The 27,094-nt window shown below is 43.9% G+C and overlaps 1 protein-coding gene across 3 annotated transcripts in view; it reads right to left on the bottom strand.

Annotated features, from left to right (window-relative positions):
- The window catches only part of LOC144772246 (uncharacterized), a 56,320-nt gene extending 50,597 nt beyond the window's left edge, over positions 1-5,723 (bottom strand). The window contains exons 1-2 of one of the 3 annotated variants that reach the window (XM_078656461.1): positions 5,585-5,659; positions 3,631-5,410 (exon numbers count right to left, since the gene is read on the bottom strand). The gene's annotated coding sequence lies outside the window, so the exon portion shown is untranslated. Of the gene's footprint in view, positions 1-3,630 lie in introns of all 3 variants that reach the window. The other 2 variants (XM_078656462.1, XM_078656459.1) reach the window with 2 other exon arrangements.
- Positions 5,724-27,094: the final 21,371 nt, after the last annotated feature.

Below are 27,094 nucleotides of genomic sequence, written 5' to 3'. Positions count from 1 at the left end.
AACACTTATAAGGTCCCAAAAGCGAGACCTATTGGCTATGCCAATGCTTGTAAAAGGTGAAGTTACATTTCCAACTTATTCTTTTACTTTAAAAATCGTTCTAAATGGATCTGGATGAGGCAAACCGCAGCAGCGCCAAGAAAAAAGCGGAGACAGATGCAAAGTACTGATTTATTCATGGTAGAGCCCCACGTCATCACATTACTGTCAGCTATCGCCCATCTGTGCCCGGGGAGTTCGAGAGATGGTTATCTCCGCACAACTGATACTCACTTCTCTTATCCCTTTTTGTACGCAATGTCAGCTGAGAAGAAAAATTACAGGACGTCTAAATCTGACACAAAAAGATGAACTTAGTTATAAACTAAAATAACCGACTAGATAAAAAACAATCAGCACAAAGGCAGCATCTTGGCCAAGATGAATGTATTAATGGAGCCGGAGTAGGGGTCGCTAAGAGGACCACGAAGGGAGACCTTCGCTGTGAGAGAGGAAAAAGAGGATAATGCAGTGACGAGCCAAGTGAGAATGTTATTGAAACAACTTTGGAAGGAGGGGGCTAGCTGCTCCCCCTATCGCCATCCTATTTCAGACTTACTTGGAAGCGTCCACGTTTCAAGAATGGAAGAGCTCATTTGGTGGAAGAGGGCGGGGGAGGACGCGCAGCCAGAAGGATGGGAAATGATTTTTTACAACAAGCTGGGCGGGAGTGTGAAACAGCTCTCAAGCTGGAGTGGAGGTGGGGAAGACGGTGGCAGAAAGCAATACTGTCCAGGGCAGACGAGCAAGAAGGTTGCTTTTCGGTGATAGAAATAAAGTAACGTAAGCACTAAAATACAAGTACGGTCCCGCAAGTTAATTGTGAGAGGGGGAGCAGGAGGTGAGCCTGCGAGTGGTGTGCATGCGCGCTGGGGAGAGCAGTCTGCTATTTTTTTAAAGCACATACTCGTGCTTGTGGCGCGCCGCTGCGCACTCCCGCAAGGCGTATGCCGCCACAAGCACGAGTATGTGCTTTGAAAAAGAGCTGCACGACGGCTAAAGGTCTCCCATGCAGCGCATGTGCGTTGCGTAGGCGAGACCTAAAAACATGGTCCTATGGAAGGTTTGAACGAACGTAAACTACACTGTGGCAAACACCACTGTGTAATAAACCCCGGCCATACAAAAATCATAGTGAACATGCCGATTCAGCACATGGCATAATAAGTTATCAAATGTCCTCTCCAAATCCAAATCAGGTAAAATAATGTCCTTTCCTTTCACCTCCCATACTGGAAAATGTGACAGCCTTACAATGCCCAACAGACAAGTAAAAGTGTACAATTTTAATTCAGTAAATGCTTTCCCTTTCGGTGCACTCATGACAATAATGCTTAAAATGTATTTCCAAATTCCTCAAAAGCGCAAATCCCTCAGTGTTTATTGAAATATACCGATTATGCAGAGATAGGTGTGAGATCAGCGTCACTGCAGATATTGGTGGGAGATCATCGCTGCAGATATAGATGTGTGATCACCATCACTGCAGATATATATGTGAGATCAGCATTACTGGAGATATTGGTGTGTACACTATCACTGCAGATATAGGTGTGAGACCACCAACACTGCAGATATAGGTGTGAGACCACCATCACTGCAGATATAGGTGTGAGACCACCATCACTGCAGATATAGGTGTGAGACCACCATCACTGCAGATATAGGTGTGAGACCACCATCACTGCAGATATAGGCGTGAGACCACCATCACTGCAGATATAGGCGTGAGACCACCATCACTGCAGATGTAGGTCTGAGACCACCATCACTGCAGATATAGGTGTGTGATCACCATCACTGCAGATATAGATGTGAGATCATCATTACTGGAGATATTGGTGTGTACACTATCACTGCAGATATAGGTGTGAGACCACCATCACTGCATAGATGTGAGATCACCATCACTGCAAAGATGTGAGATCACCATCACTGCAGATGTAGGTGTGAGATCACCATCGCTGCAGATAAAGGTGTGAGATCACCATCACTGCATAGATGCGAGATCACCATCACTGCAAAGATGTGAGATCACCATCACTGCAGATGTAGGTGTGAGATCACCATCGCTGCAGATAAAGGTGTGAGAGCACTATCACTGCAGAAAAAGGTGTGAGAGCACTATCACTGCAGATATAGGTGTGAGATCACCATCACTGCAGATATAGGTTTGAGGTCGAGGAGGGGGCGGAGTGGTCCTTCTGACACATTGGGGTTTGTTCCAGATGGACCAATCCTACTAACAATTTAATATTTGATTGAGTTATTAGTGAACAAATTCCCTTGTTGGCACCCATTACTTCTTTATTGTATTGCCCAAGCCTCCATGGGTTTATTGGGATTCCCAATCTATTGATCATATTCTGCTTGCAGCCAGCTTCCAACTTTAGAAAACTAGTGGACTCTGTCCTTGGACAGTGATCTATAGCGCCTTGACACCTCCGGGTACCTGCTGTGCTTTATAAATTTAAAATAAATCAATCAACCCTTCGTATATATCCTCTTAAACGGGCTTTAGAAAAACATAGGGGGTGGAGGTAAGGGGAGGAGGGCAAGAGAAAAGAGCCACGAGAAGAAAAGCAGTCAAAATGCAGACATGGGCATCAGCAGCCTCCAGAGTGTTTCAATGCATTTTTTTAGCCATATCCGGAGACTGCAGCAGGCAGCTCTTGCCCCCTGAAAAGGTTTGCGCCCTGGGCATAGGCACAGCTCGCACATGCTAAAAGGGCGGCCCTCACAAGGAAGGTCCCAGACCGCCCCTCGCTATAACCGGGGCGAGACACAAAGATATTCTCATTTTTTATAACCAAAACAAAATCACCATTTCAAAATGAATACCTGCACAATACCCCAGCAAGCTGATACAAAATGTGAAAGCGACACCACATAGCAACCGGTGAGGGGGAATCACCCAAAAAGCTGAAGGGGGATCTTTGATGATTTAAGCAGGGACTGACAGCTACCTAACACAACCTAAATTTGGCAGAGGACATATATAAAGATTAGATGCGTGTAAAAAGCTACCGATTGCTAATGTTGAGAAAGGGAAGAGATAGTGACTCACGCTTGCTTCGTCTCAGTGAGTGTCTGCTCTTATCCCACAATCAACAGTAGTAAAGACAGAATATTACATTCAGTCTGTGTACACACACATTTATCTTCAGTATTTACAAAATGCAAACCTTGCCTCACACAAGAACAATGGGAAAAATAAAATATCTACAAGGGTAACATAGGGTTTTATACTTAATGTGCTTAATTGATGTATGTACATGAATAAAGAGAAAAGACAGCGAAAAAAAGACATAATGCATGAGAAACACAGTCTTGAAGGTGGGTTGAAAATGGAGGAGTAATCGGGCCCTTCTATAAGGATTAAAGATTGGCATTTAATGGAGTAATTTATAGATGTACGTACACACATGAAGGTTTAATACCATAAGATCGAAAAAGAATGATACTAGAAAAACAGACACAGTAACAGTATGCAGACAATACTAACAGTTCAAACGTTCAGTGATAATATCACAACAAACTACATGAAAAAAGACGTGCAAGCACAAACACACAATTCTTCGAAGCACATACCTCAGCAGAAGGTCTGGCAGGCAGCAGGGGTCTTAGTTCTTTCTTTTGTATTTACTTATGCAGGAATTGTCCCTTTCAGAAAGGAAGACAAGTAGATTAGCGTCTGGTGAAGAGATGCGAGTAACCTTTTAGTCGTATTATACTCGGGTACCAGGGGGAGTCACCGACTCTTTATCTTTGGATGCAGAGGAGCAGATACTTCTCAGCTGAGCCAACTCTGCTGCTGTGCAGTCCCCGCTCTCATTGGTAGTACGCCGAGCATTGCAGGCCAATCCCTGGTTTACAGTTGTGATGGTTCTGGTCAGCTGCAGGCCTTGCTCTTCCGGGTTTCAGCTTGTGCTAAGCAGATGTCTGCATGCCTCTCTGAATGTACACGGCCTTGTGTGTTGGAAAGCTGAAGTCCTCTCTTTTCCTGGCTGTGAGAAAAGAGGTGCAGCTGTAGTCCACTCTGATTGTACACTGTCTTGTGCAGCTGCAGTCCTCTCTCTCTTTCCGATTGTACACTGTCTCGAGTGTGGTGCCGCTGTCCTCCCTTCCACGTTAAGCCTTTGCTCTGTATTATGCCCGGCGCTCTGCTGATGTTTGGCTGACTTCACGCTTCACAACGTCCGCACACATCCAGGCAGCTGCAGTCACTTCTCTTCCCAATTGTTTGTCGCGTCCTCCAGTTGCAGCCCACGCTCTTCCTGGTCATGAGTTGTGTTGTGCAGCTCTAGTTCCATGTCTTCCTGGCTGCATGTTGGGCATCTCCGGTTCTCTCCTCTTTGGCTTGTGTCGTGCTCTTGTAGCCCGTCTCTGCGCGGTTGTAAACAGCGCTGTTTATTGTGAGGCTGCAGTCCGAGCTCTGCCGGTCATTCCTCGTGCCAGGCAGCTGCGGTCCTCTGGTTAATGCGGAATACCGTGAAGTGCAGCTGTGTTTCTGCAGGAATCTCTTTTGCTGGTGGTGTTGTGTGAAGTGCAGGTGCGGCCCTCTGCTGCTGCTGGCTGTGCTGTGAGTTACAGTCCTTTCTTGGTTGTACGCTGGGGTGTGCAGTCCTCTGCTGGTGGTGCAGCCCTCTAGTACTGGTGGTTGGGGGTCGTGTGCAGCTGCAGTCCTGTGTTGCTTGCTGTGCAGTCCTCTCGGTTGTGGTTATATGGTACATATGCTGTCCCCTTTCTTCCTGGTTGTACGCTGTGGTGTGCACTGCGGTCTTCTACTGCTGCTGCTGGTGCTGTGAGCTGCGGCGCCCTCCTTCCTCGGTTGTGCGCTGTGTGGTGCAGTTGAACCCTCTTTGTTGTGCTGTGCAGCTGTCTCTGTTCCCTACGAGTGCGAGTTAGGAGTCCTGAAGCCTCCTTCTCCCTGGCTGAGAGCGGTGCTGTGCTGCTGAGCGGTGCTGCTCAGTCCTCTTTGCTGAGGGGTGCGGTGCTGCTCAGTCCTCCTTGCTGAGGGCGGTGCTGTGCTGCTCAGTCCTCCTTGCTGAGGGCGGTGCTGTGCTGCTGAGCGGTGCTGCTCAGTCCTCTTTGCTGAGGGGTGCGGTGCTGTGCTGCTGAGCGGTGCTGCTCAGTCCTCTTTGCTGAGGGGTGCGGTGCTGCTCAGTCCTCCTTGCTGAGGGCGGTGCTGTGCTGCTGAGCGGTGCTGCTCAGTCCTCCTTGCTGAGGGCGGTGCTGTGCTGCTCAGTCCTCCTTGCTGAGGGCGGTGCTGTGTTGCTATGCTGCTCAGTCCTCTTTGCTGAGGGCGGTGCTGCGCTGCTGAGCGGTGCTGCTCAGTCCTCCTTGCTGAGGGCGGTGCTGCTGAGCGGTGCTGCTCAGTCCTCTTTGCTATGCTGCTCAGTCCTCCTTGCTGAGGGCGGTGCTGTGTTGCTGAGCGGTGCTGCTCAGTCCTCCTGGCTGAGAGGGATGCTGTGCTGCTGAGAGCGGTGCTGTGCTGCTGAGCGTTGCTATGCTGCTCAGTCCTCCTTGCTGAGCGGTGCCGTGCTGCTCAGTCCTCTTTGTTGTGCCTCGGGCTCAGCTCCTTTCTCCCGCGCCCAGCAGTTGGACGGCGTGACCCTCTGACCCGACGCCAGACGTCATCGAGTGGCGCCCAAAGGTCCGAGCGGCGCGTCCACGTCACGTGACTCTTTGAGTCAGACGTGTCCCTTCACTTCCTACGTTACGTGCTCGCGCGCGCTCGGCGCTTCCCGGTCGGTGACGTGTTTCCGGTTAGGACACTGTTAAGATGTTATCTTACCTGTCACACCCGTTATGGGGGGGGGGGGGGGGGGGGCTTGATGAGCGGGTTCTGGGTTTTCTGTTTTTGTTTTTTTTAATTGCATTTTTATAAAGCGCTGACTTTACCCGAAGGTGTGTTGTGTGACAGATGGAGTCATACAAAGATATAAGTCACAAGTATTTAATAAGATAAATACAAAGGACCCGCAGGGAGCGGAAAAGATAACAACAGGTGATAACGGCCGCCAGCTGTCATTTGGTGACAGTTATACTGACGTCATTTAAATAACATATGAACATTCCATGATCTGTCATCGTGATGTCAGATCATGGAGATAGAAAACATACTGCTATCAAACTACCCCGCACTTAACAATACAGGAAGTACAACATCTCCCTTTTCCCCCCATGAATAATAAGCATATATAGTATAATTACTCCATTTCATAGTCTTTGAATCTTTCAGGCATTTTTATGGTTCTCCCACCTCTAGAAGAAATTCCCTCTATGTTTTTTGGAACGATTTCAAGAGCAATTTCATTAGGTGCTCTAGTGTCAACATTCCTAGAACTCAAGATAGTATCATCAGGTATTATAACAGAATCATTTTCACATACAGAAGTACTCCTTGAGTTCACACTAAACTCCGAAGAAACTCTGTGATTGTCATTATTATGCGCAAGATATGAAGTATTTGGCATGTCTTCCCATTCAAGCACACTGTCATTAAAGCTATCTTCTTTGTTTTCCACATTTTTCATTATTATACTCTTGTCCTGGTTTTAGTTTCACCACATGGTCTTTACTTCGCCATCCTTCACCTTCTACTAATACTGCACCATTGGTAGCCCTACCAACTCTCATGGGTTTACTACATTTAGACTCTCCTTTACTCACCATACCTGGCTTTTTCACTAAAACCCAATCTCCAGGTGTTATACATTTGTCTTTTGCCCTGTTGACCATGTCAGAATATGCTTTGGCTGTCTTTTGTTTCTTTTCAATGCTTTCTTTCACTTTAAGCTCTTCATCATTTATCTCTTTTGATTCAGTTACAGCACTACTCCATCCGCCGATCTTAGGTGTTAAAATGTTGTTACAGGTTCTCCCTCTCATCAAAAAAAACGGAGTGTGTCTCGTGGCATCTTAGGGTGTATTGTTGTATGCATTAACCTTTACCCTTATGAAATCCTTCACATCCATTTTATTTGCAATTGCCATTTGTATTCCTTCTTTAAAAAATCTGTTCAGTCTCTCAACCAGGCCATTGCTCTTGGGGCTGTACAAAGGAGTTTTCTCTTGAGTAATGCCTGATCTCTTGAGAAATTTGTTCATACTGCTTGAAATTAATTGTGAGCCATTGTCTGACACCAATATCTTTGGTTGCCCTTCTCTATCAAAAACCTTTTTCTAAAAATCTATGACTACTTCAGTCGTGACAGCATGCACGAATTTGTAACAAACCCATTTAGAATAGTAGTCCGTTAATACAATCAGGTACTTACTAACACTTGACATTATATTGAATGGTCCAGCGAAATCGATTGCGATTTTTGCCCATGGACCATCCGGAATTTCAACGCTCTGCAGCTCATTCTTTTCAACTCTCCAATGCTTGTCAGATTTTAAGCACTGTTCACATTTGTCCACATAGCTCCTCACCTCAATGTCCATGCCAGGCCACCAGTAATGCATCCTAAGAATATTCCTAGTGGCAGTGACACCTGGATGCCCATTGTGAGCCAGATTTACAATTTTTTGTCGGAGTTCATATGGCGGCACAAAAACTTCACCTCTTTTCAGATAGCCACTTTCCATTGTCAACTCATCACTCACTTGCTGATAGCTCCTTAGTTCACTAGGTAGGTTCCTTACAGGTGGCCATGAACTACACACATACTTTTGTACTTTAGCTAAAACAGTATCTTTTGCTAATTCATCATGCCATTCCTTCTCCGTTATGGATCCTTCGCACATAATTGTTGCATCAATTAGTGCTACTACACATTCAGTGTCATCCAGTGCCTCCTCCTTCAGATTTTGTATGGGCAAACGCGACAAACAGTCAGCTCTGCTATTTTTGCCACCTTTGATGTGCTCAATTACGTAATTGAACTCCTGTAACTTTGACATCAGCCTTAGCAGTCTTGAGCTTGCATTTCCGTTGCCTCGACCCATACCATTCAACATATATATTAGAGGTTTATGATCCGTCACTAGAGTGAAACTCTTTCCCCATAGATAATCCTTGAGTTTGTGCACAGCCCACACACATGCTAAGGTTTCACGCTCAATAGTACTATAGTTTTTTTCTGTTTCATTCAGTCTTCTTGATATAAAAGCGATTGTGTTCTCCTCCTTTCCCTTTAATTGACAAAAAACTGCGCCAATCCCTTCATTGCTTGCATCCACAGTCACTATGTTATCCAATTGTGGATCATATGGTTTTAATGCAGGTGCATTAGCTATTTCTTCCTTCACCTTTTTGAAAGCTTGTTCCTGCTCAGTTGTCCATTTAAACACTGCATTTTTTCTTAAGAGCATCCTGAGTGGTTCTACTTTTTCAGCATATTTCTGCATGAACTTAGCATAATACTCACTGAGGCCTAGAAAACTTTTAAGTGCATCTTTGTTTCTGGGTTCTGGAGCTTCCCTTATGGCTTGTACAAGATCATCCTTAGGTAGGATTCCATCTGCAGTTAAAACATGCCCTAAATAATCAATTTCATTTGTCATGAATTTGCATTTGTCCTTTGACACAGTCATGCCATTCTTCTCAATGACTCCCAAAACTTTATCAATTAACTGCAAGTGGTCCTGTTCAGTCTCTGAATGTAAAAGTATATCGCCCTGAAAGGCTTCAACACCTTTCATTCCTCCAAACAGTATGTCCATAAGTTTTTGAAAAACTCCTGAAGAGGATGCTAACCCAAAAGGTAACCTCAAGTACCTGAAAGCTCCATAAGGTGTTATAAACGTTGTTAGCTTCTTTGACCTATCTGAAAGACAAACTTGATGGTAAGCTGCTCTTAAGTCAATTAATGAGAAAAACTTGGAACCTGACACCGATTGAAGTATGTCCTGGATTTTCGGTAGAGGATGACAATTCACTATTATGTTCCTATTTAATGACCTCAGGTCCACACACAACCTAATGTCCCCTGTTTTCCTTTTCTTGGAAACGACAATTGCAGAAATCCATTCGGATTCTTCTGCTTCTTCAATTACACCTTCCTTGGTCAATTTCTCTAGTACCTCCTTCAGCTCTTTTTTTATTGACAGAGGTACCGTTCTGACCTTATGTTTGCATGGTATAGCTCCCTCTTTCAACTTTATATCATGACTAAAACCTTTGACACACCCAATGCTATTTCTGAAAACCTCTATGTTTTCCTAGAGTGCTATTCAAATTAGACTTATCTTCATCAATGTTAATATTGTTAACCCATTCTTCTCTCAAAATAACTGGGTCTTTTGCTCCTGGCACCAATATAACTCCCAATTGGGCTAAGTCTCTCCATCCCACCAATATCCTCCCTTTTTCTGCCACATATATTTTAGTTTCAATAACTCTTCCCCTGAAAGTTACCGTATCATTAAAATACCCTAGCATGTTTATTTCCTTCTCACCAAATGCTTTTGGGTTTATATCAGATTCAGTGAGTGGTACATTTAGCCATTTCTCTTTGAATAGTACATCAGAAATAGTTGTTATGGGAGCACCAGAATCTGCAGTGAACTTAAGCTCAACCTCCCCAATTTTCACATCCCCTATTGGTCCTCTAATCTTACCATCTTCCATTTCAACATAAAGAATAATATTCGAACACATTTCCTCATCGAAGTTTCCCACAGTGTTAATACTCATGTTGTTACTTGTTCCCTTAGTTTTACACAAAGTGGAATAATGGCCATATTTCTTGCATTTTATGCACTTCTTACCAATTGCGGGACAATTTTTATAGTCAGCTAGGTGATCATTTGATCCACATCTGAAACAACTCATTTGCTTACCTCCTACTTTCCTTTCCCCCACATTTTTTCCATATGTCTTACCATCATTTTTCTTTTTGTCCTGCAAGTAAAATACATTGGTGTTATTCCCAGTATGAGATAATTCTCTGGTAGACACAAGCGATCTTTCTATACCTCTAGCTATGTCTATGACTTCCTGCAATGTTGGCCTTTTGCAAGCCAGTAACCTTTCCTGAACTTTTTTAGAGAAGCAATAGAAAACAATTTGATCTCTTATGTAAATATCAGTCATTTCATCATATTCACATTCAACAGCAAGAATCCTTAAACAAGCAATATACTCATCAACAGTTTCCCCTTCCTGTTGCTTCCTTAGAGCAAACCTATGCCTTGCGACCATTATGTTATTTTCCTCATCGAATTGTTTTTCAAGCCTTTTCAAAGCTTCCTCGTACTCATTCAAGGGTATAAAAGTTCCTGGTGGGTTTTCAAATTCGGGTAGACTGTCAAAAACGTCCTGCCCAGCCTTTCCCAATAGGCCAAACAATAAAGAACACTTCCTTTCTGCATCGAATGCTTTCCCATCAATAGATACTATATAATTTTCAAAAGCCCTTTTCCATTTCTTCCACTTCATGGTGGGTTTACCAGGCTCTTCCAAAAAACGAGGAGGTGCACAAATATTGTTGCTCTCAGCCATACTTTCCTTTGGTTATTATCACTTTAGAGAAAATATCCTATATCTTATTATATCCTTATCGTTCAATATAATATTTGTTCCAGTTATTTAGCTTGCTTACTTCATATCATGAAATATAACCACACAGTTTACCGTAATATCGCTTATCTGTTTTTGAAATAGCCTTTCTTTGACCATGTAGCAAAATATCTTTTATGCACAGTGCCCGACGTGAATCTCCGGCAACTCTCTGTGTTTACTAGTGATATTTTTATTTTTCAAAATGGCCGCACGCTTTCACGTTCGATGACGTGTTTCCATTGCGGTCCAATCAACAATTGGGAAGAAAACTCCCAGAGTGCTTCACGCGTCACAGCTGAGGAGAGTGACAGACTCCAGCGAACACTCGAACCTGACAGGATTTCGCGCCAAAAAGTAAGTCCACACAGCTGCCGCTTTTAGATCACGAACTTCCTCAGCGCTTATCCTTATCTCAATTTACATCAGTGTCAATTTCCAAGTGCACATAGAATCGGACTGGTTAATCCTTAGTCGCGCTATTTTCAAATCAATTCACGCTGTCCATCCTTTAATTTATTCTCTACTGCTGCGCTTCTCAATCGTGACACGTTATTATGTGAACATGTACTCACATCGAGAAGTTATCCACCTTTCCGCTTACATCAAATCCTAGTTGACAGGTTTCATCAATCAAACCCGCTACGATAGGAACTTCAAATTATCTGCCCGCAGGTCCTTTATTCGATCCCACGTCCTCGTCGCCAATTGTTGTGTGACAGATGGAGTCATACAAAGATATAAGTCACAAGTATTTAATAAGATAAATACAAAGGACCCGCAGGGAGCGGAAAAGATAACAACAGGTGATAACGGCCGCCAGCTGTCATTTGGTGACAGTTATACTGACGTCATTTAAATAACATATGAACATTCCATGATCTGTCATCGTGATGTCAGATCATGGAGATAGAAAACATACTGCTATCAAACTACCCCGCACTTAACAATACAGGAAGTACAACAAGGTGTCAGAGCACTGTACAATAGAACCCGTTACGTTACATGAGAGAACTGTTGCAGGAATAGAACAAACAAAAATAGCTCGAAGTAACTGAATGTACCTTCATACCGACGTGGTGTTCGCCCCGTGTGTTAAGGAGAGCAAAAGCTCTGTGGGAGAGCTAACAAAAACAAGCATTTGCAATGCAATAGGTCTCGCATTAGGAAAGTTTGAGCCATTGGTATTGTGAATTACATTTTTTTTATTTATGTGTTGGTTGTGAAAATAGCTATAGTAATAGCTAAAGTAATAGCTTTGTCATTTACAATGCCAATAGTTTTAACTTTCACAAATGTGACACCTATAGCATTTGTAATGCAATATGTGTTGTATTTTCACGAAAATCCAAGAACAGAAGTGAAATATTACCATTTTTTTGTGACATTTATAAGACAGACGTCATTGTTGTTCGAGTACTTTACGGCTGGTGTTTGGATTCCTGTAAATCCCCAGTGTTGCAGGGTGCTTAAGAATTTTGTGATCACAGTGGTACTGTATTCCGGGCTGGGGGGGGGGGAGGAGAGAGAGAGAGAGGGAAGGGAGGGGAGGAGAGAGAGAGCGAGAGAGAGAGAGGGGAGAGAGGGAAGGGAGGGGAGGAGAGAGAGAGAGAGAGAGACACAGGGGAGGAGAGAGAGAGAGGGGAGGAGAGAGAGAGAGAGAGAGATATGGGAGAAGAGAGAGAGAGAGAGAGAGAAAAGGTGGGGAGAAGAGAGAGAGAGAGAGAGAGAGAGGAGGAGGGAGAGAGAGAGAGAGAGCTTGGGCTATAGTATGCGGCAGCGTTGGGTATAAAAAATAAAAATAAAAAAAAGAGGCCAAATTATGTGGTAACAAATGTATAAAAATCACAAAGTTGTATAAAACAATTATCAGTTATTGTATGGAAAGGCGAGGTGGGATTGCGCGACTTGAAAGCAGTAAACCTATTGGAAACCAATGAAGAAGAGGTTAATTGGGGCTAGACGGGCCCACGGTGCTACCAGGGACGTACCAATATGCTGGCTTTACTGTAAAGGTCCTTGGTAGGTCTGCGCGGGCCATTCACAATGTTGAAAACCTGCTGCACACACTTGTAGAAAAGGACTGCGAATGCTTCAACACACACCATTCAGCAAGTGAAATGTGACGAGGGGGAGGAAACGATACGAACTGACTCACCCCCTCGTAGCGCTACAAAAGCAAAATGAATCGAAAAATAAACTATATTAAAAAGCTCCTCCAATCATAGGTTGTTTGTCTGGCATTTGAATTAAAAATATGTGAATTAAACGCAAAATCTGAAGAGAACCTGAGCGATAAGGTGCCTAGGCAAAAACAGGACTAACATTGTTCCTTCCAACCGCTTTGAGAGTTATTACCTTTTCAACAAATACCCGGATAAAACCGATCTGTATTTATGTAATATAGTGCCAACGTGCTGCCGCTGAGTAGCATCAGCGAGCTAGGAGTATTGCGTTCACGTACTGACGCAAGTAGTGCACATTCTCATGCGACAGTTTTTTTTTCAATATGCCGCCTGCCACGTAAATGTCACTAGGGTATGTGGCACCAGCTCTCTTATTTCTAGGTGGCATGTGTTGATTATGGGGGTGTCGCGGGCTTAACACAACCACACGGTGTTTGTTTCTGTGACAGAGCTCTGGGGGGCGCCTCGGTTAAGTGTCCCTCGTTTATTAACAAGTGGAGAGCTTTTGAAATGATTGCAGAACGCTGCAACCTGCTTGAGTGGCCAGGCGAGCGTCCCATAATGCATTCAGGCCAGATTATGCAATACATTCAATAGTTTTGAAATGCTGGGGCATCTCAGAGGCTTTGCACGCTGGGGCGCATGAGGCAGTGAGGCGCACACACACACACACCCACACGAACACGCACACAAACTGGGTAATGTGCACACCTCCAGGACAATGGGAGATCGTGTGCCAGAATAACCCCTGGGGAGGCAGGCTTTAGGGATCGGGAGAGGGGGGTGAGAGGGCAGAGCCAGGGACCGGGCCACCTTCACCTCACAACAGCTGCCACTGGAATGGAGGACGGCAGAAACAAGCGGGCGAATTCCAACTGTTATGCTTGGAATTAAAAGGGAAGGAAAGAACGGGAAATGGTTGCTGATAGGCGTGACTGCCTAGCAAGAATGTGTGAGGGCAGCGACAGCGGACTACGTTTGAAAGGGTGAGTTTCTGGAAGCCTCTGATCTTGTTGTGGACACCCGAGAGTACTTTGGAATATGATTCAAGGGAGGCGTGCTTTGATGTTTCCATCAGCACGCACTCAAACAGCAAAAACACAGCCATGCTTTCTATTTTAAACAAGCACATAGGTTGAATAATTAGAGGACACCCAGTTTTTGCGATAAACTATCGCTTTATCAGAGATTTGAAGCACTTTTTGCAGTATGTTGTGACTATTTTACCTTACCCCGGCCTTGCCTTGTCGCGCCGGTGAACGTGGTTTTTTCGGCGAAGACAGTGGGGCTGAGTAAAAAACACATGTGCGCCGCTTATCTGTTGCACGCAATGCCGTCCAAGTTTCCAAATACGTTTGCAGTCAATTACAAAGTTTGCGTAATCCGCCAAGAACATACCTCATTCTCTGCCAAATGATGTGCCTCTAAGCACGGGACGCTTTGATTGAATTTACGGGAAGCAGGCTTTTTACAAGCGCCCATAACACAGATTTTCCCATTGATGAACACCGGAAGCAGATGTCCGGCCTGCCGCCTGGTTGTGGGCGGGGCTGGGAAGAGGTGTGTCCGCTCCGACTGCCTTGCGGAAGCTTTGCCTGTGCCAGCCATGGCGGGGGGGGGCCCGCGCAGAAGAGGGAGCCCCCGCTGGAGAAGGAGAGACCGGCCCGCCGCCGAGCGCCAGCCAACCCGGTGAGTCCCGAATAGAGAGGAGGGGCGTGAGGCCTCATGTATGCAGCGGCTGGGGGCGCTTCTATGTATGTGTGTGTGTCTCTGGTGAGGGTGTGTATATGCAGTGTGTGTGCGCGCATGTGTGTGTATGCGACGGCGGGGGTGGGTTCTCTATGTATGGGTGCGTGCATGGGTGCTCGTGTGTGTGTGTGTCTCTGGGTATGCGCATGCGTGTTGGTGATTCCGAGGCAGGGGGGGGGGGCGGCCTGTGTATGTGTGTGTGTATGTGTCTTGGAGTGCGTGTGTGTGACTGTGGGGGAGGGGGTGGGTGTGTGTGAGCGAGTGTCTGTCTGCGATGTGTACGGCGCGGGACGCGACGTGCGCGTTCGCGCACACGAATCCAGCCTGAAAAAGCTTGTGCACCCTCTGGTCCGTCCTTCCCCCCAGAGTGATCGCTATTGGTCTCCAGCTGGATGCATCCTTACGGATGCATTACCAGCGAGACCCAACAAAGCAGAAAGAAAAACTCATGGCGACAAGAAAGGGCATTAGGAAAGAAAGGAGGGAACAGAAGTGTGATGTTATCACTCAGACAAATATTTAGTGGATAAAGGTCATAATGGAGTGTTTTTGATTTTGTTGGTATTTTGTTCCTTTTGTGTAATCTTGTCTTGCAATTTAAAATCAATTAAAAAAATATTTAGTGGATAAATCTTATTTATTATAAGATTAATACAAGCAGGTACTCGCAGCCCAACCGGACAGCACGATGTTCATCAGGCTCTTCTCCAACTGCTTTGGCTTCGTGTTCCATATTCTATGAAACGCGATTCCACTGAGCGTGCACAAGAACATACAGAGCCTGCATAAAACATACAAAAGAGATCAGCTAAACCTATCAAATATCAACTAAATATGTTAAATGTAAACAACACAACAAGAAGATTTGAAGTGGAAACACAGGCTGAAGGACCCGAAAAGCAGCGCCGAGTGTACAAGAGGAGCTAGAAAATGTGCAGCTAACCACTGTACATATATGTTTATGAAAAGAAATCAGGCTATGTTAATTTATTTATTTGTAAAGTTTTATAAGCGCAAACATGACCCTTGCAGGTACCAGAGCGCTGTACACAAGGCGAAAGCATGAATAAATTCCGTATAGCAGAGGTCAACACTGAAACAACAAGGAGTACACAATCGGGATCAGGGACCTGATAGGGGGCCACGCTAGTGTAGTGTTATCGAAGAATGACACACAGGAAGAATAAATGAAGGGAAAGAGCTGCAATGTAAGGGTAACAATGATTTTTCTTGGTTAAATACTTACTTGCATGAAAAAGAACAAGACTATTGTACTCAAGTAGATAAAATGTATGTACCACAACACCAAGCGAGTAGGAGTGATAGCATTATTGACAATAGTTACAGAGATACTAGTAATAACACTGACAAACTCCAAGTTGATGATAATGATTGTTACCAGTACAATAGCAGTAGTGTTATTCCTAGTCAAACATCCTTCACGGTTGCTTCCGATCCCTTAAGTTCCACTTTTGTTGCACCAACCTGATTTCTGTTCATCTTTATGGTATCACTTTTGTTGCGCCACCCAGATTTTTGGAGGCGAACAGCACCATCAGTGACCTCTACAATTTCTTCAGGGTCGAGGAATTTAGACTCTCCCTTGAGATAATTACCAGGTTTTGTGACTAAAGCCCATTCACCCTTGCAGAATTCCTTGTTAATGGCCCTATGCACCTTGTCATGATACTGTTTGGATTTTAACTGACAATGTATTATTCTCTTTCAAACCTGTAACTGATCATCGTTTACAACAATAGTTGAAGGTAAAGTGCCTTCTGGCATATCAAACTTTGGAACAATATCATTGTCACATCTTCTCCCTCTCATCAAAAAGAAAGGGGAGAATCCTGTGGTGCTGTTGGGTGTGGTATTGTAAGAGTAGACTCTTTCTTGAACAAAGTCTTTAACAGGTAAATTTGATGCCAAAGCTAGTTGAACTTTGAGAAAGCGATTGACCCTTTCAATCTGTCCGTTGGACTTTGGAGAGTATAACGGAGTTTTAGAACTCCATGTTACTTGAAGAAATCAGTAATTTTGCTTGAAGTTAGTTGCTTCCCATTATCGGAAACGATGACCCGAGGATTGCCTTCAATGGTGAAGCAAGAGCGCAAGAAGTCTATGACTGCATCCGAGTCAAAGATGCTGACAAACTTGTGATAAATCCATTTAGAATAACAGTCACTAACTGCAATCAAAAATCTAGAATCTTGACCAAGTAACTGAAATGGTCCGGCCATATCTATGGCAATTTTGAACCATGCAGAGTTGGGAATGGAAACAAGTTGCATTTCTTGTGTTCTGAGTTTCCAATGCTTGTCAGATTTGGTACACACGTCACAATTTTCCACATATAGATTGACATCAAGGTCCATACCAGGCCACCAATAGTGTTCTTTAAGTATTCTTTTGGTCATGGTAGCTCCTAAATGTGATTTATGCGCAACCAAAATTAATTTACTTCTAACCATAGTGGGGGGAACAAGAACATCTCTCCTGAGAAAACCATTGTATATATTCAATTTGTTTGCCACATGCAAAAATGTTCTCAAATCAGAAGGTAAATTGCGAACGGGAGGCCATGATGTAGACATGTACTTTTTAACTTTCAATATTACTGTGTCTTTGCTCATAGCATCCATCCACTCCTTATCTGTATTAACCTTGTTAGCTTGTTGGATAATATCAACATTCGACACAACACACTCAGTATCATCTTCTTTTTGGACCTCAGAAATATCAGTCGGTAAACGAGATAAGAAGTCTGCTCTGATATTACATTTACCTTAAATGTGTTTTATGGAAAAAATTAATTCTTGCAACTTAGCCAACAATCTTACCAGTCTAGCCGACGCCTTTCCATTTCCTCTGCCATACCCATCGAACATGAAGGTTAAGGGTTTATGGTCTGTAATCAATTCAAAATCTTTACCCCATACATACATTTTTAATTTTTCCACAGTCCATACACAGGCGAGGGCCTCCCTCTCGATGGTGCTGTAATTTTTCTCTGTGTCATTTAATCTGTGAGAAATGAAAGCTACAGTGTGGGCATGCTTACCTACTCTTTGCGTGAACACAGCACCTATCCCCACAGAACTCGCATCGACTGTGATTATATTGGCACCATTGGCATCAAAAGGTTTCAAGGTTGGTGCTTTCAAAATTGCTTCCTTGACCTCTTTAAAAGCATTATCTTGTTGAACATTCCACTCAAAATTTCGCAAAAGGACCCTCAAAGGCTCAACCATCCTAGAATAGTTCTCAATAAATCTCGAATAATACTCACCAAGACCCAAGAAAGATCTTAGTGAGTCCTTCCCTTCAGGTTGTGGTGCATCTGTACTGGCTCTTACCAGATTGAGTTTAGGTTTGATTCCATCTGCACTAAGAATGTGACCCAAATATTCTATTTCTGTTTTCAGAAATTTACACTTATCTCTAGATACGGTCATGCCTCTTTCCTGATGTCATTGTGCTTACTTTCTGTATCTGCATGAATCAAAATGTCATCTTGGAACTTCTGTACTCCTTTGATTTCCCCGAACATGTTTTCCATGAGTTTCTGAAATACACTGGCTGAGCGAACATATCTGTAAGCCTCTAGTGGCGTGATGAAAGTGGTTAACTATTTAGATTCATCATCCAGCTTAACCTGGTGATATTCCGACTTAAGATCAATGAGTGAAAAATATTTGGATCCAGCAGTGTTAGCTAAAATCTCCTGAATCTTGGGAAGGGGAAAACAATACACCAAGATATTTCTATTCAAAGATCTTACATCTGCACATAGACGATACTCTCCACATTTCTTTTTAATCAAAACAATCCCTGAAATCCACTCAGCTGAATCAGCTGGTTCTATCACTTCCTCAGTGACCAATTTTTCTAACAAAACTCGCAACTCCTCACGAACCGATAAGGGTAACGACCTAACTTTGTGTCTGATAGGAATGGCATTTTCTTTTAGTATGATTTTATGTACAAAACCTTTAACACACCCTATTCGATCTTCGAACAGTGAATTATACTTACTTAATATGGTTGTTATGCCGTTACAGGATTCTGATGGAATAGAAACAAGAGATATGAAACCTTCATCTAATACAATGGGGTCATCTGATCCTGGTTTTAAAATAATCTTCAATTTGGCGAGATCTCGCCATCCCACAATATCTCTACCTCGTTCTACTACGTATATTTTGGTACTTATACATCTGCCCTTTATGCTCAAAAACTCTTCAAAATATCTAAACATATTTATGTCAAATTCCCCAAATGCCTTGGGGTTTATGTCTGACGGCAATAAATCCACATTAGGCCAATATTTCAAATATTTTCTGTCAGAAATTATTGTGATGGGCGACCCAGAATCCGCCATAATACTGAGCTCAACCTCCCCTACATGTGCAACTCCTAATGGACCTTTAATTTCACTGTCAGCGTCACCTAGAGCTAACGCAATATTAGAGCACATATCCTCATTAAAATCATCAACAATATTAACTTTTGTTTTGACAGTACGTTTTTGGCCAAAATTTCCACACACGCTTGCAAAATGCCCTACCTTCTGGCATCTAGTGCATCTCTTTCCGATTGCTGGGCAATTTACAGAATCCACCTTGTGGTTATGAGAACCACATCTAAAACATACAAGATGGGTAGAATTATAATTATAATTAGACGGCACCGAATTCTTTCTTTCTTTTGTCATTAACATATGAAACATTCGAACATGAAGAACCATTAGCTCTAGCCAATTCTTTTCTGCCTTCAAGTGAACGTTCGATGCCCTTGGCAATATCAACTACATCAGATAAAGTGGGATTTTTACAGGCAAGCAACCTCTCCTGAATTTTGTGTTCAAAACAGTGAAATACAAATTGACCTCGTATGTATACATCTACTAAGTCACCGAAATCACATTTGGTGGCTAGCACCCTTAAACTTCCAATATACTCTTCTACATTCTCTGACTCTGACTGTTTCCTCATCGCAAAGCGACGTCTGCCAACTATAATGTTCTCTTCTTCGTCAATCTGCTTTTCCAGTCTTTTCACAGCCTCCTAAAATTCGTCTAGGGGAATAAACTGTCCCGGTTCAGGTTCGAATTCTGGTAGGCTGTCAAACATTTCTTGGCCGGCAATACCTAGAAGTCCAAAAGAATTGCTTTTTTCCGTTCGGGCTCATACCTCTTGCCATTAATTGCAACTAGATAATTTTCAAAAGCCCTGTACCAGTTCCGCCATTTCATCACTGGTTTACCTGGAACATCAAGGGAATGTGCTGGCGCATTAAAATTAATCTCACTGGCCATAACTTTTACTTCGTCTTCAGTCTCTCTCTTAATTAAGAAATCAATTTTGTTGCTGGTAATATTGACTACTATATGGAATAACTATAAGTTTTTGGAAAGAGAAAATAAATAACTTAACTATATTGCATGTGCATCTGAAAATTTAGCACTAAATGCGTAAAATAGTACAACCATAATGTCCGACTAGATATTCTCGAATTGAATGTACTTTCTTTGTGACTCCATATGCATGTAACGATTCCTTATGCTTATAGACCAATAGTTTACCTTTAATTATATATCCGGTTGTAAAGTACGAAGATTTTGCCAACACGTGAAAAACAAGCACGAAGTACTTGCGTGAAGTACTCTGCGATGAAGCTGAAGAAAATGCCAATCCAAAATGGCGTCGCGTACTTACGTAGAGGACGTGATGACGTACTCACGCTGCTTGGTAATTACGGATGATGCCGATCAGATGGCAGCTTTGGATGACGAAATGGCGTCAGCTGAATTTTGACAGTTGACAGTTACTGGGCGGCCAACGAACTTCCTTAACGGTGATATGCCGCCTCCACCTCAACGACCGTTTCAACGGCGACCTGCTGAACTACCACAGCAACGCTGCAACACATATGTGGAAAAATTCACGAACTGACAACCGTTTCCACTAAAACATTAATCTCCGCACTTGCCTGAAAAATTCCTTTGAACAGCTTCTCGACTCCGAAACTCTTCTTCAATATATCCCGAATGTAGATTTATGACGTAATCGTCAGTTTCTATCGCACCGGCTCAAAATACGAAAAAGAAGCGAAATTTCTAATAAGGCATGCTTCTTAATAAGAAAGTACAAGTAGATACGTGCCTCGAAATGAAGTATAAGCCTCCAGAAGAAATTTCCTCCACAAGCTCTGAACTCCTTCGTCCCGTACCTCGTCGCCAATTGTAGTGTTATCGAAGAATGACACACAGGAAGAATAAATGAAATTGTATATTTATTTATCCTAAGAAAGAGCTTGTGAGAGGAATGGTGACTACGCAGAGTCACAGGGTCTCTCCTAGAACTTTGTCATGACGTCACTTAAATACACTCTTAACGTTCCAGGGGTAGCGCATGCATAGCAACCAATAGGAGGAGGGACAGAAAATAACAACTAGACCCACAACAACTAGTTCAATTTCTCCTAGCGTGCAAAACATTTCCTGTAACATTCAGCAAAACAATCAAAAGTGAACTCACCCAACATAATAAAATAAGTGACAAAACTGTTGGATGAGGGACCTAGGGTAAAATAACAATTATCAACCAATCAGAATAAATGGTGATATGTTGGGATAAATGTCAAGTCTGTCAACATGGGGACATGTAAAAGAGATACTATTGCATTGTCCCAGAAGTGGAAAACGTCCCCAAATGCACTCAGGAATGTGATTTCAAAAACAATTCATTGAAAATTCCTTGTGGTTCTTTTAAATAAAGTTTTATTTGCAATTTTCTTGGATTTTTTCTTCAATCTTGATCTTTTTTGCCAAAGAATCGACATGTAAAAGAGAACATGATGATGCAGTTAATGATCACTCAGGAAAATTCATTTGGCTTGTTTCTTGAAGTAGGCAGTAGAAGGAATGGCTTTAATCTCAGTAGGAAGAGCATTCCAAATTCTATGCGCAAGGCCTGAGAAACCATGTTTGTACGTACTTGTCTTTTTGAATTTGGGAGGTTTCAAGAGTAGTGTGGACGTACTTCTAAGTTCCGACCCGAGCCAGAAAGAGAAAGCTTGCTCACCAGATAGGCCGAAGTATTCTAAGGCAAGGCTTTATGCGTGAGGCAAGCTATTTTAAAACAAATCTTTTCTTTGACAGAACCTTTTCAGGAAGAATTGGCCTATTATACCATCAACTCTTTCAGATCTGCTATTTCAGCGGGTCATTCTCCTGTGAATAATGTTCCTGTGGGGTAACACCCCGGGTGAGCCTTAGGGTATCAGGATCTCTCGACCACCTGAGCCTCGCTTTGCGGGCATGTGGGATGTCAACCTGGTCCTTCGTTGTCTTGGCAGGACAACCAATACCTGTCAAGGAAGGAGATATCGGCAACATTGGCAATGTTGCTCTGCCTCCTCTCGTGCAAGAGATCCTCAAATGTGAGGCACTTAGACCTGGCAGCTAGAATTTTTACCCCGGAGGGAGTCACATTCAACATATCAAGAGGAACAAAGACGAATACCAGGTCGATTTACTACTCAACTTTTCACCAGTCTCCTAAGTTGTGTGTAGTTAGATGCCTAAAGCTGTACAAAGACTTGAAATTGGAGGTACGGCCTCCAGGGGAACGGCAACTGCTGATTGCCATAAAAAAAACTTCAAATCGGTGTCATCCCGACCATTGCCAGGTGGGTGAGATGGATTATGTCAGAGGCAGGCATCAATACTACTAAGTTTGGGGCACACTCAGTTCAAGGGGCTATGGCTTCCAAGGCTGGCCAGGTAGGGGGCAGATTGGAAGATATTAGGAATGGGGCGGATTGGTCATTTGACTCCACTTTCAAGAAGTTTACTTTAAACCAATACATGATGCAGCCGCACTGGTGGTAAGCAAGCTTTAAAAATGAATAATCCTCGCCTCGGGTCATGACATAGAATGAAAAATGTCCTAGTTAGCATAAAAGAAAGTTTAAATTCTATTAACCCCTTCGATGCTTGTGACGGAACCATTCCATCATCAGTCACGGTTGAGCTGTGCTGATGACGGAATGGTTCCGTCACGACCACACCCTATTCTGGAATGTCCAGCACCGGGGGGAAATCGGCACCGCACGCAAGGTGTTAAGGACGCAGAGGCGAGGATTATCCCCCCTGGCATACCTTATCTATGCCTCCCTCCCCGGGACGGCTTACCCAGCAACACTCAAGGACCTACAGATAAGAGGACAGGATTCTGTGACTGCCAGGAAAGTAATGAATTATCCTCGCCTCCGCTTCCTTAATAGAATTGAAACTTTCCTTTATACTAACTAGGAATTTTAACATTCTATTAAGGACACGAAGGCGAGGATTATGCTTCTCTTTTCTATACCTATGTTTTTCCAGCAACCAATCGCAAAGTTTTTAACAGAACTACATCTCTTTCTTTGTTCAAAATCCAGTAGAAACAGTTGTCAGTTCAAAAAAGTTTTTAACAACCACATTTCCCATGACGTACATATATCACATGACCAATCATACAGCCACTCCCCTATATAAACTCCTTACTATGTCTCAGTGCTCTCTTTCTTTGTTCAAAATCCAGTAGAAACAGTTAAGTCAGTTCAAAACCCATATAACTTGAAGAACGTTCGAATATGAACTCTGCAATGACAGGCCAAAACATGTCCTCTAACCCACCATAACATAAGACCCAACCGGGGTCTTGCTTGAAACGTCAACCAACCAGATGCCAAGAACCTTTAACGCTTTTCTGGCCGTACTCAGAGGGCCCATACCTCACCAAACAAAGGTTTGCATAGACCAGTGATGGAGCGTGATTATCTTAGTATGATTTGCCTCTATCGATTCCTGCTCATTGGTTGGTGTGTTACTAATACATATTTAAAGAAACATGACTAACAGTGTGACTCGTAAATCATGAGAGAGTTAAAACTGCACCGTAAAAGCATGCAGAACGGTCACACACCAGATCAAGATAAAATTATTCATGAAAGACAGAGAAACTAATAATGTTATTGAAATCATGATTAATAATGTGCTATGAAAGCCTATAAATGCTATAATGTGTGACATAATAATGTAGCCTTTAACAAAATATGATTATGAAAATGCTAAATAAGTGAAGTCGATTAAATGATTTCTGTTCATGTAGTAGCATTGTCATGTAAACCTGCAAATTCTAAATATCATTTATAAATGAATTCGCATTAAGTTGATGCTTGAGAGTATACAGAATGGTGTTCATATATTCATTTCTATGCCTCTTTAGTTCTCTACCATATTTGGAAGGTTAGTACATTTTCAGTAGAAAATAATGTTTTAGTAGGTTTTCATGTAGGCCTCAAAATTCATTTTTTCTTAATTATTTCCTTTGTATAAGGCTAGAATATGCTGACATGACTGCACTATTATCTGCGAGTATTATCACTGAAGTTTCTTTTCTCCAGTTTGAATAATGGACACCCTCTATGCTATTACAAAACGGTGTCAACCATGTTGCAAGCTCAGAAGAGAGCGATTGGGAGCGGCCATGAAAAGATACAAATGAAGTGGCATATTAGCAACGGCCAGCGATAATAATCGCTGGCCGTGCTTAATATTATCGCAGGCTATCTGTGTATTTATCGCCCTGGTAGCGCGTTATTAACAACGCATTACTCCAGGGCGGAGTATTGTTCTGAGCAGAATAGACTATTGTAATGCACTCCTTCTGGGTGCCCCAGCCTCTCTGATAAAGACGTTACAAAGAATACAGATCATCGGGGCTAAATTGGCACTGAACCGGCCACCAGGAGCCTCGGCCTCTTTGGCCTTAAAGGACCTTCATTGGCTGCCTGTTGTGCAAAGAGTCCATTTTAACACCTTAGGAGCGTTGTAAATAGACCTCCCCAGTGCTGCGCTGTCCATTGGAACTAGTGCTGAATGGACGTCCAACGGTCGCACGCAGCACTGGGGAGGTAGTGCCCGTGACGACCGTTGGCCGACGGCAGCACTTAAGGGGTTAAGGCACATTACATACATTACATTCCAACTTATCGTTTATGCTTATGGTTATATTCTATAACGTCTTCTAATCCACAAAAAATTCAGTTTGCAAAAGTTTTTTTGCAATTCTATGTCAGGAGGCGAGGATTATGCATATCCTTTCTTCATTTATTAGACAGCAAGTTAAAAGATAACAGAAAAAACAGCCATGAACTACATAACCCATGAGGCACAGCGGTAGCCATGGGAACCAGTCCACCAATCACAGTCCAGCCAAGTGCATCTAGAGACTCCCACAACTTAGTCCTTCCTCTTTCTTCATTGCTGCCCCGTCAGTTAAGTCCCTCCATATCTATTGCGCATTCGGGATTGTGGCGTGGGTAGTTTTTTGTTGTTGGCAGCTTTGTTTCTTGAAGAGTTTAACTATTTGTCGTCGCGGGTTTTCTCCTGCTTGCTGTCAGACGTGGTAGGCTTCGGCTCGAGCGTCTTTTCCAGTGCGTGTGCGCTGTGTGGTGCCGTCTGACAGACGCGCTGCCGGCACTTTCAGCTTTCACCACAGCACCCTTTGTGCACGTGTGGTGGAAACGCGCAGGAGGCTTTAGCGCTTCGCTTTTCCTTTGCTCTGCCTCCCCCCCTTCACTGACACCGCGTTTGCGGTAGGTTTGGTCGGGCTTTGCCCATAATTGCAGAGTTTGGTTGTTTTTTCCCTGCTTAAAATCAATAAAAGTTCAAAGTATGAGGGGAAACAACCGTTTCAGTTCAGTGGCTGGTATTTACTGGACAGGGCACTTGTGTTGGGGGGACCCTTTTGTACATTGTTAGGGTGTGTCAGTTTATGGGTGCCCGACCCTCTTTGACCATGACGATGTGTCAGTCCCAGGACAGCCGCCCCAGGTACGCTGTCCTGCAGAGGTTGACAAGCTCCTTTCTTCGGCCATTGCCCAGGCGCATGCACCTCTGCAGGACAGCGTTAATAAATTGTCTGCTCATGTTTTTAAAACTAACACTGGCATCCTGGGAGACAGTGGGGCTGGGCCTAGTGGCATTCACTCTGTGGTGCCACGCAAGGCTGTTAAGCGTGACGCGGGGCACCTGGAGGGTTTCAGTAAACTTGCTGATGTCTTCCATAAGAGTGCGCGCACGCTGGGAAGCGCACCCTACCGGGAGGAAGACTCACCCGGATATACTGGTGCCACCCCAGATTTTGACCCTGAGGCGGAGAGGGTGATGATGATGATGTTTTTGAGGATGATGACAACTCCTTTGAGGATTTGATGGATTCGGGCAGGTCTTGGCGTCCTAGGCCTTCTTGTTCAGACCAAGGGGATGGAGAGCCGGTTCATCCGGACATGTTTGACCCAACTTGTATCTTTCGTCCGCGTTCCACAGAATGGGTTCCCGATAAGAAGACTGCGGACTATGTTGCCGCTAAGATCAGACAGCCCCTTCTTCAGGAAGTGAGGTCTCGCCTCAGGTCGGAGTGCCCTAGGCCTACCCTCCCTAATGGTGTTACGGCTACCCCTGAGATAGACCCAAAATTATGCACATTTTTTGCTAAGTATATGAAGGACCCTAAGAAGGGTATAGATCGTTCCTGGAGAGCTTGCCAAGACAAGCTTCTCGATGTTGTAGGATCCCTGACTAAAATTATCGAGTTAGCGGAGCGGTCACGGGAGTCGGGCCAACCCCGCAACGGACGACGTTGCGGGGTGGGCACAGAGGGCCATGTGCCTTTTGGGCAACGCCAACTGTGCCCTCTCAGCTGAGCATCGCAGTTTTCTCCTTCTGAAGATTGACCCAAAACTTGGGGAATTGTCTTCTTCAGAGGCTGGTTCTGTTGCGCAGGGCACCCTCTTTGGTGATCCTTTTGTGAAAGAGCTTGGGAAAATTGTGGCCTCGTTTTCTGCTCTTGATAAGGCGCAAGCTTCTATGTTATGTTATGTTATGTTATGCGTTTTTATTAGGCGCACAGATGCTCCAGCCAAGGAGCGTCCTGGCGCCCGACAAGGCAGCTGCACAACACAACGAAACAATAATCAGACAAAATTAAACTAAGGGAATAAAAAAGTTTTCACCGCACGGCGAAAGGAAAGCAGATCCCCAAGAGCACGAATCGCCGGGGGAAGGGAGTTCCAAAGCATCGCTGCTCGAACTCTAAAGGAGCGCCCGCCAGCTCTGCTCCGCTTAAAGCGCGGAACAATAGCCAGTTCTAGATCAGCGGATCTTAAAGCTCGGGCTGGGATGTAGTGGGCCAAAAGTGTCGACAGAATCACAGCTGGGGACCCCTTCAGAATCTTATAGGCGACACAGAGGACCTTAAACTGGATCCGCTGGGCCACCGGGAGCCAGTGCAATGAGCGCAGAGTACTGGAAGTAGGGCAGGATCTAGGTAATCCTACCACCGATCTTGCTGCTGCGTTCTGGATCCGTTGCAGGCGTCCAATCTCAGCCTGGTTCAGACCTACCAATAGGGAGCTCGCGTAATCCAGCCTAGAGATGACAGTGGCTTGGATCATGAGCTGCCTAGTGGAGGCGTCAAAGAACTTGAGCACTGGACGTAACCCGCGCAGGATACCGAAGCAACAGGCCGCCGTGCGCTTGGTATGGCAGGCGAAAGTC

The sequence above is a fragment of the Lissotriton helveticus genome, chromosome 8 (assembly GCF_964261635.1).
Source record: "Lissotriton helveticus chromosome 8, aLisHel1.1, whole genome shotgun sequence".
Classification (NCBI taxonomy): Eukaryota; Metazoa; Chordata; class Amphibia; order Caudata; family Salamandridae; genus Lissotriton; species Lissotriton helveticus.
The sequence above is the reverse complement of the archived record's forward strand: the minus strand, read 5'-3'. Positions and strand labels throughout refer to the sequence as shown.